At 34.3% G+C, this 12,975-nt stretch overlaps 1 pseudogene; it reads right to left on the bottom strand.

Moving 5' to 3' along the window:
* Positions 1-12,414: 12,414 nt before the first annotated feature.
* On the bottom strand, positions 12,415-12,509 carry LOC111760138 (U6 spliceosomal RNA; annotated as a pseudogene).
* Positions 12,510-12,975: the final 466 nt, after the last annotated feature.

A 12,975-nucleotide genomic window follows, 5' to 3' on the forward strand; every position in this document is an offset into this window, starting at 1 on the left:
CTTTATTTTGATTTTTCATAATAAATTTCTCAGATAGATATTGTCTCTGTTTTGCAGATGAGAAAACTGTGATTCCCAAAGCTTTTGTAACTTGTCCAAAGTCACACAACAAGTAAACAGCAAAACTAGTATTTGTCCCAGATGTGACTGGCTTGAAACACTTTACATATTAAAAACTTAGCTGCAGGAAGAGGACTTGGCCCAATGGATAGGGCGTCTGTCTACCACAAGGGAGGTCCGCGATTCAAACCCTGGACCTCCTTGACCTATGTGGAGCTGGCCCATACGCAGTGCTGATGCACTGCAAGGTGTGCCGTGCCACGCAGGGGTGTCGCCGTATAGGGGAGCCCCACGTGCAAGGAGTGAGCCCTGTAAGGAGAGCCGCCCAGCATGAAAGAAAGTGCAGCCTGCCCAAGAATGGCGCCATGCACACAGAGAGCTAACACAGAAAGATGTCACAACAAAAAAAAGAAACACAGATTCCCGGTGCCGCTGATAAGGAGAGAAGCAGTCACAGAAGAACACACAGCGAATGGACACAGAGAGCAGACAACTGGGCAGGGGGGGAAGGGAGAGAAATAAATAAAAAAGAAATCTTAAAAAAGAAAAAAACAAAAAAACTTAGCTGAATGAAAGTTGAGAGACCTTTCCAAAATAACAAGGCTGAAACTTCTTGGTCATTCATTCCCAGTTCAGCACTGTGCTCTTTTTGTTAAAGAGTAAATGGAAATTAAATTATTTTTAAATTAATAATTTTATAATAATCAATAATTTTATAATAATCAATAATTTTATAATAAATAATACACAAATGAATAAATGTTTAAAATTAATAAAACCATGGAACTACACTACAGAACAGTGAAACCTAAATCCTGTATTTTATATGATTGCTCTATAAACCCACAACCTCTCTAACAAAGGGGGAAAAAGTTTATCTTTAAGTCACACCAGCCTAAAAATAAATCCAAGACACTGAAAGAAAGAAGAAGGAAGGAAGGAAGGAAGGAAGGAAGGAAGGAAGGAGGGAGGGAGGGAAGGAGGGAAGGAGGGAAGGAAAGAAGGAAGGAAGGAGGGAGGAAGGGAGGGAGGGAGAGAAGAAGAAATAAATAATAACCTATAAATAATCTATGAATGAAGGAAAAGGTAAAAGGTAGGTGAGTACATTTACTTAGTATACTCTATATATTAGGCAGTCTTCTGAGTACTTTACAATTTAACCTCCACAAAATTTCTGATATCACACCACTTCATTCACTTGCTTGTCCTTGCTTTACCTAGAATCTCAAAGACAGAAGTAGGATACAATGTCTATGTTGGAGGGAAGTGAAAGCAATTATGGCAGTTAAAATTTTGAATAGTGCTTCTAAATACCAGGTGCTGTGCTGTTTTAAGTGTTTAAATTACATTAACTTAATATATCCTCACACTGACTGTTCGAAGTTGGTTCAAGATTATGATCTTAATTTTACTCTGAATGAAAGAAGGTGCAATGCAGTTAACTAGTCTACCCAAGGTTACAGAGATGGAAAGAGGCAGCAGCTGGAGTATTTGAATGGAGGCATTCTGGCTCTGCAGCCTGAGCGCCTAGGCAATATACATTGTACTGAGTCTGTGCAAGTTAACAAATACTTAGTGCATCCACCATGGTTCTAGAAGCCTGCAGAGAACTTGAATAGAGAAAACAGTCAAAAGTCAAGGAAATAGAAAATAGAACCACATTTCTGATTGCATCCTACAACCCAACAAAACAAACAAAACTCAAAACCATGCACACATATTCACTCATAGAAAAAACATATTTATATTTACATTTTATGAATTTTTAAGTATATGGTAACAAAGAGCCTCTGCAAATATCAAAACAAAGAGTAGTTTAATTAAGAACACAGATAACACCTGATGATATTTTCATATCTAACTTTGAAATACCACACAAGACTGTAAGGGTGTCTACGTTTAAGGTGAGTGTATCGAAATATTCAGACAAAGGGAAGAAGAAGAAAGGAAGATGCCCTTTGTTCCTGGTAGATTATAAAGATCTGTAGTTCTAGAAAATACAAATACTGGTGAAATCGAAACTAGTGAAAGATAGCCATATAAAATAATTTCAGGATGGATTTATATTCTGAAGGCAAAGAGATGTGGTTTTATGCTTAACTCTATTTCTTTATCATTTGATGGATCTTCCTTGTGTTTCAATAATGGTATAAAAATTTCAAATCACAATTTTTATAGGTATAACTGATAACATTAAAAAATGACTCAATTCTTTTAAGAGCTGTTTCTGCGAAATAGAGCCCAACAGATTTGAATATACTATGTAATACTAATACATCCTGTGCATAAATTCAAACTTATTTTATATCTAAATATTCCTAGAAAGCCAACTGAGAAGTATAAACTCTATAGGCTTTGGATATTCAGGAAGGATGCAAGCCAAATGTGTCAAGCTTACCTGGAATGTGGGGGGTTCGTGCTAAAAGATTACCTGGAATGTAGGGGATATATGTTAACGCAAGCCTACCTGGAACGTGGGGGATATGTGTTAAATACCTGGAGGAAATAAGCTATCTAAATACTCAGAGAAAACACTTGAAGAAACTAACAAAAAGTCCTTTTGCATAATAGCACTATTCGACACCCCACTCTTACTTCCTCTGTATAAAAGGGACCCAAAAATTCTGTTTGGGGCTCGGTTTTTATTTGGACAAGAGTCCACCGAGTCCACCTGGTCAAAATAAATCATCTTCTCAGAATTCTTGCGTCCTGGCCTTCGATACTGCATACATTGGACTTCTCTCTGCCACTACAATATGTGGGTTTTTATTCATAATTAACACTTAGGGTCCTAACCAATATCAGATAAATACTACACACATCACCAGTCAATTCTTCCCTGAGTTAGGTGTGGTGAAAATTCCCTTTGATGCACTTAATTCCAAATACTCCATGTTATGGGTCGAATTGTGTCCCCTAAAATTGTATGCTGAACTCTAAACTACCCATAGTTGTGCATGTGACCTTACTTGGGTCTTTGCAGATATATGCGAGTTAAGATGAGGTCATACTAAATTAGGTGGACCCTAATCCACTGGAGTCCTTAAAAGAAGAGAAAGAAAGACACAGGGAGAAGAAGGCCTTTTGAAGAAGGAGGTAGAGATTGGACTGATGCATCTATAAGCAATGAAAGCCAAAGATTGCCAACCAACACCACAAGCTAAAAGAGGCACAGAAGGATTCTCCCCTGTATGTTTCTGAGGGAGCATGGCCTGCCAATGCCATAACTTCAGACTTCTAGACTCCAAAATCGTAAAAGAATAAATTTCTGTTGTTTCAAGTCACTGATTTGTGATGCTTTGTTACAGCAGTCCTAGGAAACTATGACCCTCCATGTTAAAGTAATCCCACTTTTAACAATTACTAAACTATACTATCCTTCATCTCCTATCCATGACCCCTAAAAAAGGTAAATTACAAAAATGATAACATCCTTATTCCCAACTGTCTGTATCTAAGAAAAAAATATGATAACATGATTTTCAGGGAAACATTTAAAAAATCAGTCAAGAAGCAAGTAATATGATATCTATGATTTATGTGAAGAGGAGCTTAAATCTAGTAGTATCATTTTAAGAACATTTAGCATACTTTTACAAACAAGAGTTCTCTACTCTTTTCAGAAATTCATCTATTTGTTTTCTGGGAAGGAGGATATTGATACTTGGAATTCCCACAAAGCTATGGGCAGTTAGAGAATCCACATTAAGATTGAACACTTTAACAAGAACAACCATTTGGACAGCATTGATTTAGGAAAATAGACACAACCCGTTTTATGTAAGCATCTTAGCTTACAAATTGCCAAAAACAAAAAACAAAAACAAAAAAGGAAACATGGCCTGAAGTGGTGATTTAAATGAGCTCATTTCTCTCTCTTGAAACTACCTCTCTTGTCATAACTCAGTGGTGTCCAGCAACCAGCAAAGCAAATATTGGCAGTGGTGGGAAACTATTATTTATGCTCCCTGTCCTGGAAGAAATCCTTTCAATGAGAAAAAATAAATATTTTGAGAACAAAATAATAGTTTTACTATTCCTAATTGTGATTTAAAGTAAATAAATACATTGCTCATACGTTACAAATTAACACAGGTTTTAAATAGTCATTAACCCTCACCATAAAGTTTGGGGAAATGCAGAGAAAATATTTCAAAATTTTCATTTCAGCCTGTACATTAAAATATAAAGGCATTTTGTGTAAAGAAATATACAAACTCTGAAAATGTACTATGAGTTGGTCAATACAGTTAACATTTTCCTAAAACATACAAGCATATTTGCTTTTACTTTAAATATATACAACATTTCAGCACAAAGAAAACACAGAATTAACTCAAATATTTAATATTCAAGATTTTTACCACAGATTTTTATAAGGAAGATTGGTTCTTATATAAGGCAGAAGTTTGCACCCCCATTCATATTGACTGAAATTAATATAAGGTGTTTGCTAAATCAAAAATATTCACATTTTGTTAAAAACCTTCTTAGCCATTTATCTAGATCTCTAAAGTATGGCAGAGGGGAAATAATCTTTAAGGTTAGTCTTATTATGACCTCCCCTTTCCTCTTTGTGATTTAAGATGATCTTGGAAAAATCTGAAAGTTGTATCACATATTCCTAAAATTCATGGCACAGAAACTTTCTCCCCTGGTAGACTTTTGCTAACTTATCTTCTTTATCCTTTAAGACGCACATAAAGAGAGGCTTTATACTTTTTGTTTTCTTTTGGCTTTAAGAAGTAGGGCACTTTGCAAAAATTTGAAGCTGGCTATTTCCTAATTTAATGAATATTCATAAACATTGGCAAAGATGAGATGATAAGGAAGACCCTCAGTTCTTTTAATAGATAACAGTGTTTGGCCCACTTCTAATGATTGTTTCCTGTTTCTGTATGTCAGATTACGTTAACGGAGAATTAATGAAAGGAAACTTCCCCGCAAAGGGAAGGAGGAATAAAAGTTAGAGGGGTATGAACTGGTGAGATCATAAAAATTATTTTAGAAATTAATCTCAAAAAATGTTATAGATTCAAATAATATTCTATTATTCTAGAATCACATTGTCACTCAATAATGCAACTTATTGTATTAATATTAGGTATTCATCTTAAAATCCCTTGATTATATTCTGAAGTGAAGTAAAGGAATGGTCATCTTGGACTCCAGTTGCAGAATATATTAATTGTTGAAAATAAGAAGTGCTTTTATGTCAACACCCTACATTTTAATGTCATTAAAGTTCTTATTTGCCCTGTTGAAGTAAATTTTCATTGCTTGTAGAATGAGAAATTTTTAAAAAACCCCTACCACATGGATATTGTAGCCAATATGACCGAGATTTTTACTTAACACATTGTTGAAGTGAAAAGTTCAAAGAAAACCTCTGTTTCTTTAATGTAAAATTAAGTGCAACTCCATTTAAAGCAAAACAAACAGGTAAAACAATAACAAAAAACCCAAGTATTTAAAAGCATAAACAGTTTATTTTTCTTTGTTTTTTCCATCAAACATTTTTTATTTAAAAATGTTTGAATATAAGGAATTATTCAAAATAGTACAATAAACAAGAATAAGGTGAAACATTACAGCAGAAATATTCCCCACTGGTATATTCACCTGAAATATAAAGAATGCATGCATTATTAGGGAGGAAAACTAGATAATACTAAAAATTGATTTAAAAATCTGACCAGATTATTCAGGTTAAAAGAAATTACATAAAATGAAGAAAAAGGAGTTATTAATAGAAAATTCTGGTCTTTAAATTAGATAGCCATTATATCTAAGAATCAATATAGTCTTTTATGGCCTTAATAGGTCAAGCTATTAAACAATTATTCAACATATAGTGCTCAACCATATGGTGATTCTTTAGCAATGTTATAAGGCTGCTAAATGCTAACATAAGCACGGTCTTTTTTTTTTCATTTTTTATTTTCAAAATCCTACACACGGTCTTTAGACTTTCCTGAATACAACAACAAACTATTTTTGTTCAGACACTTTATACTGGAGAAAACTATTTTTAGAATGAATCACATCCTGGTCTTCAAAAACAATGGGATAAACCGGGTACTAAATATAAGGACAATATTTCCACTGTGAAAAGGGAAATTGTGTTTGTGTGTGTGCACGCGTGCACAATATTTCTCCAAAAAGCTGTCAATGATTGCTTGAATCTATGACATATTTTATAATTCATTTTATCACATTAATACTTTTAAATCATTTGAAATTATCCATTTATACTTGTTTCTTCTGAAAACATAAAAAAAAAGTGTAGCCCCACCTACTATTGGTTGTTTCCAAAGTATAGTTATTATTATTATTACCAAATCCAGGATTATTAGGTTTACTGCTGTGCACCCCTTTCTTACTCTGGGCACCACTGAAGTTTGGCCTTAAATGTTAGAGAAGTGAAGTGTGCCCTTTACCAAAGGAAAATGGATTTTCTGTGAATCCATCCATTGGTCTAGGGGAGCTTGCAAACAGATGGGCAAGTCTTCTTGCTGTTTTTGTACTTTTGCCCTGCAGAGTTAGCACACACAGGAACACATTCTTTGATGGTCACTTGCTTGTGTTTCCTCTAACTGCAGGTGGAATTGTCCAGACGCATATTCTAAATGATTTTGTTTTTTTTGAAATATACACTAGTCTTGCCAAATCAAAGCTCTAAAAGTAATGCAGACTACAGTGAATGTGTATCTGTTTCTAATATTAACATGACATCTGCAATATTATCCATTTTTTCCTAGTAAAATTTAAAAATGCAAAAATTATGTAAGTTATTAATGGAAGAAAACAAAAAGAATATTTCTCTTTCAGGTCAGTATTTTAATTTCAATTAATATTACTTTGCAACACTAAAAATATATTGCTGAAAATTAATTTAAAAATATGACTTTACTATGTGATGCTCTAACAAAAAACGTAGGAATCAAGTATATATGTTTTCATTCCACTTGGAAAATTTTTTCATTGTTTAGGTACTGGAAGTGAAAATTGTAAGAAGTATTTTCAGAATACATATATATATCCTAAATTTGCCAACTAGATTTTAGGGATATTATGCTTGAACATTTCAAACTTAAATATATAAATAGAAATGTACTATTGAAATTTAAAATCCTTTTTTATCATAGAACATGCAGATTTTGGTTGTAACATTTGAAAATCTTAATTAACTGGACATCATCCAGGTAATTACTAAAAGCATTACCGATTGGAATAAAATACAAATAATGGTAACATTTTGTTATTTAAAAGTCCAGTTAAAATAGACTACAATAATTACTTTTTAGAAATCTCAGAACTTTATTGGAGCTAAAAACAAACAAAATTTCCTTAGAGAAACTAGTGAATCTGTAAAATATTATATGTTTTAAAAATATGTATATATAAATTGTATACATATAATTATAATTAGACAGTGGCCTCAGACAGTTTGTCAAAATAATATTTATCAGACAGTTTTTCAACCGTAATATTGGTAAATGGACTCCATTATTAGATCAGTTAAAAAGGACAATGGATTTGATAAAGCTTTTCTTCAGTCATTAATTCTCCTACCTGAGCAAAATTAAGTTTTTGATCTTTGTATTAGTAAGTTTTAGACTTGCTGCTTACTGGCACAGTACACATGGTTAATACATAAGACAAATAAATATAAGCAATATAGTAATTAGAAACCATTGAAGGTGACTCAAGTAATTGAGAAAGGAAAGTAAATATTTACATTGTGTCTAAGCCAAGGAAAAAGTATTTTTATGAGTATAAAAGGAAAAGATAAGGATTGCATTTAGTAGGTAAAATTTTCTCTTTTGTGTAAAGGGCTTCAAAAAAAAATAGAATTCAAGTATGGCTTTTTAAGAGTGGCCTTCTAATAGCTCCCTTTTGGTGAAGTCCTGTGCATCGGCAGTTTTCTGGCAGGCTTGTGCTGTAGGTGCTGTCCCTCATCACCAACTTCCCTGAAGAATAATGCCCCAATTCAGGAAATAATTCTATATCTGTAACACGGGAGGAATTGTGTTAATTTGAGTTGTACTGATCACTTCAGGTGTTAGTACAGCATGAACTAAAATTTGATTGCAAAATGTTATGTTCTATGAGTGTTGAAAAAATTTTCATCTATGTTGGGGAGAATACAAATACTGCATTCATTTAACAAAAAGTGTTTGAGAGCCTACTATAAAGAAGATTCAATCCCTACCCTTGAGTGGTTGAAACTTGGTGGCAGATGGGTAGCAATAAAACAGAAAGGATGTCAATAAAAAATGTAGTACAATGCTGTAGAGTATACAATAGAAATATATATAAAATACTGCAGGTGCACCAAATAGGGAAAGGGCAGTGGGACTAGAGACGGCTAGTTATGTGCAGAACATTCTTGGCTTTAAAACCCATATTAATGAGTTTGAGCAGTGAAAAGATGACAGAAGTTTTGAGTTTCAACAAGACAAATCTGGTAGCCACATGAAGTCTCACACTTATTCTGAACATGGAAAGCCATCTTTATACTAAAGAAATAGCCAAGCCTTCAGTGTGTTTACCCACCACTCCCTCAGAAGATGCATCCAGACCCTCAGTCTGCCGCCTGATATTTTCTGTTTTCTTCTCACACTTAGACCCTGCTTGTGGACTTTGATTTCTAGTCTGAAAAGCTTACTGGCCCTGACTCTTGTCAATCTGATTTTCTTATGTACATCTTGGCTGACTTATTTGAGAGAAAAAAGTATTGGATCTGTTCTTTTTCAGTACTTTGGACAAATGGTTCTAACACTTTGGGTATAGTTTGCCTCAGGTATTTATCTAGTATCAATACCACAGATTGTTTCAAAGATTAAAAGGTGGGAGGGGGTATGGAAACAATATTTTTTACAGTCTTTTAAATTTATCTATCATTTTGGCTACTGCCTCTAGTTCGAAGACAATGGATTGGTTTCTTTTATCTCCTACTCCTCCATTGCTAATGCTGGCACCTACTCTCCAAGGATTTCAGGTCTATCCTTCAAGGTTTCTAAGGACATTTTGTCAAGTCCAGATTTCTAGCTTGGTTTGAACTTTGCTGCCCTCTTCTGACCCACAGCCATCATGGTCTTGATCCTGCAGAACCTAATCAATTTGCAAGCTCTTTCTGGAATAAAATCTTAGGAATCTACTCCTGCCATCTTTTATATCCCTGCCTATAGTATTAATAATAATTCCTACTTCTGTGATATTTAAGCAAGCTGAATTTCATAACTATATGCCAAAGCACTGTAGTTGTATACATTTAAATTATGTTAGCAATAAAAGTTAACCTGTGCCAAATTGTCAGAAACTACCTATAATTAAATGAGGATTCGTGATAAAAGTAAAAATAAGCACGCACTAATTATAATACACAAATAAAATTTTCTTATTTTGGTGTCTGCAAAAAATCCTGCATTTCAAAAAATGCCAATAGAAGTATGTGAAAAATATTTTAGAGGAAGTTAACTAATTGTGCCTAAGGAATCAGAAAAAAATAGCCTTTCTGCAAACTTGCAGTACATTTTCAAAGAGTAAAAAATATGAAAACAGACAAAGAGAAAGATATTCTGGGCAGAGACAATGGCAGATTCAAAGGTACAAGGACATGTCTTTGAAATAAATTATTGCTCCATAATTGTTATATAGGAAAACATTCTCAGAAGGATGAGAAAGAAAAGCATGAGTTAAATAATGAAGGTACTTGATTTTCTGGTAAAAGATCCTAGATTCAAACCAGTGAAAAAAACTGGTAAGTCTTTATTTTTGTTGCTGTTGTTTTTGTTTTGCTTTTTAAAATTTTTTAAATTTTAATTTTTTAATTAAATTGTCTTTTTTTTTTTACTGTACATAGATCACAAAAAATGTTACATTAAAAAATATTAGAGGTTCCCACATACCCCACACCCAACCCTCCCACTCCTCCCACATCAACAACCTCTTTCATCATTGTGGCACATTGATTACATTTAGTGAATACATTTTGGAGCACTGCTGCACCTCATGGACTATAGTTTACATTGTAGTTTACACTCTCCTCCAGTACATTCAGTGGGTTATGGCAGGATATATAATGTCCAGCATCTGTCCCTACAATATAATTTAGGACAACTCCAAGTCCCAGAAATGCCCCCACATCTCATCTCTTCTTCCCTCTCCCTGCCCTCAGCAAATCCTGTGGCCACTTTCTCCAGATCAATGTTACAGTTTCTTTCATTACTAGTCACAGTAGTTCTATAATAGAATACCAGTAAGTTCACTCTAATCCATATTTTATTCCTCCATCCTGTGGACCCTGAATGGAGGGTCCACCTCTATATCGAGAGGGGACTGTGATCCCACATGGTTAATGGATGTGATTCTCCTGCTTGATTCCCAGGTGTGGTGGTTAACCATCTTCACCTCCCTGTTAGCCGATCTGTGCAAGTCCAACAAACTGGAGAGTAGGTGTTGCAACTCTGCTGATGCTCACCACCCAGCTGGCACATGGACAATCCAGAGATTTAAGTCGCCTGAGTATACACCAATCCCAGTGCCAACCACAGGTTCAGTAAAAGTGACAGAAGAGGCACGTGTAGAAAGGTCACATCTGAGTCCAACTCCATCACACTCAGGAACACAAATTCCAAAGTAGGGTATACTGATAAGGCACTGAACTCCAGAGCTAGCTGCCATTACCGTAGAACCTGTGTGCCTTCATAGCCCTCAGGGGCACCAGTCCCTGGGTTGTATCTGCTTTGGCTGTCTCTGGGACCCTCAAATCTGTTTTTTTTTTTAAATGTTACATTCAAAAAAATATAAGAGGTCTCCATAACCCCCCCCCCCACTCCCCTCACTTTTAGTAGATGTGTAATGTGTTCAAAATTGCATTTTGGAATTGGATCTCTGTTTACAACTTGGCTGATGGACTGAAGTGGGGAGGGGAAGATATGATAATGGCAATAAGAATAGGGTTGCAAAAGGCAGATTGAAAAGGTGTGTTGAATCCTAGCTGAAATAATGGAGAATGCCAAAATAAAGTGAGAGACCAGAAGTAATGACCATGTTTTGAATACAATGCAATAAAACTAGAAATTAATAACAAAATAATAAACTGAAGACTCGGATCTCTTGGAAATATTCCATATCCAGACGTATCCATGCAAATTTCAAATTTAGAAAATACTAATAAATTCAAAATATTTTCAATAGGAGGATTTTCTCAAATCTTTTGTAATGTCATGATAGTTCTCTGCTCAAATTCTTTAGATTCCTTATTGTTTACTGAAACTCACACTTTGGATGTTCAAGGTTCCCTATGATTGGTTCTCATTTTACTCTTATTCCTCCCACTCCAAATCTCTTTTTTTCCATTTTAGTCACTTTCTTTTTTTCTTATAATAAGATTTATTTTTAAAGAAGTTTTAGATTACAGAAAAGTTACATCAAAAGTATAGGGGATTCTCATTTACCCCATCTTCTACCTTCCCAAATTTTCCCCTATTAATGACATCTTACAATAGTGTGGTACATTTGTTACAATTGATGAGTAAATACTGAAGAACTGCTACTAACAAAAGTCTATGGTTTAACTTAAGATTTACACTTTGCACTACACAATTTTATAGGTTTGGATAAAATGTATAATGGACTGTATCTGTTACTGCAATATCATGCAGAACAATTCCTTTATGCCAGTCAAAGCAAATTTTGTATTTTTTCCCTAAAAAACACTGTGCATTTTCCCACTTTTCCTTTTCCATTTCCATCAATTGAAATTCTCTCAAGTTTTTCTTGAACTATTTTCATACCACCTTTTACCTTAACCCTTATATCCTATCTCCCAACCACATATGTTCTATCTCTTCTGAGTTGTCATACTACTTTGTTATTTCCTGATAAGTTTCTTAACATTTTTAATGTATAGTAATGTTCTTTTTGTGTTCGTCTTATCTCTATCCTCACAACTCTATATGAAGGCATGGTTTATATAACTTGCTTTTTTTAGTCACTTGAATTTCCTAGCACAGGACTTTGTCCAAAATAGTTTTCAGTAAATAATAAAGTGAGTAGAAGAGAGAGAAGAGTTGGAAAGAGGCAAAATCAGAGTATTGTCTAATTTTCTTTTAAATTCTGAAAAACTATGTGGTTGTGTTGAGAAAAATTAATTTTTTATTGACTGGAAGCTTCCATTGCTTTGATCCATAAGACCTCATTTAGACTAATATTTTTTAAAAATTTCTTTGTCCTTATTTATTTTTAATGTTACATTAAAAAAATATGAGGTCCCTATAAACTCCCCCACCCCCCTCACCCCACTCCTCCCATAACAACAACCTCCTCCATCATCATGGGACATTAATAAATATGGAACGCTTCATCTTCCTTATGCAGGGGCCATGCTAATCTTCTCTGTATCATTCCAATTTTAGTATATGTGCTGCCGAAGCGAGCACATAGACTAATATTTTCTAGTATATAATATCCCATATATTATGTGATTGTGGCTAAGTGGAGTAAATTAAATTCAAGGTGAATTACATGAGAAGATCACCTTGGAAACAGAAACATAAAATCCGATGGTCTTATGAAGATACTGAAGATTCCATGAGAGCTCAATTTGAAAATATGATGACTTTCTGTTATAATGAAATCCTATAGCACCAGCTTTGATGAATGAGCACAGAAGCACATTCTCATACAAGAACAAGAAAGCCCTAGGGGTTCATCAAGCCAAACTGACGCACTATTCAGACGCTGTTTATCTTGATCCCATGATACCTATCTCCCACATTTTTGAACAGCACTAGTAACAGAAGCTCATTTTGCTAAAACATGTCTCTTAGTAGTCTAGTTGAAGCTGTTTCTTCTATTTCTCGCTCTCTCTTTTTGGTTTTGACCTATTGTTAAGAATATTACAAT

The sequence above is a fragment of the Dasypus novemcinctus genome, chromosome 7 (assembly GCF_030445035.2).
Source record: "Dasypus novemcinctus isolate mDasNov1 chromosome 7, mDasNov1.1.hap2, whole genome shotgun sequence".
In the NCBI taxonomy this organism is placed as follows: domain Eukaryota; kingdom Metazoa; phylum Chordata; class Mammalia; order Cingulata; family Dasypodidae; genus Dasypus; species Dasypus novemcinctus.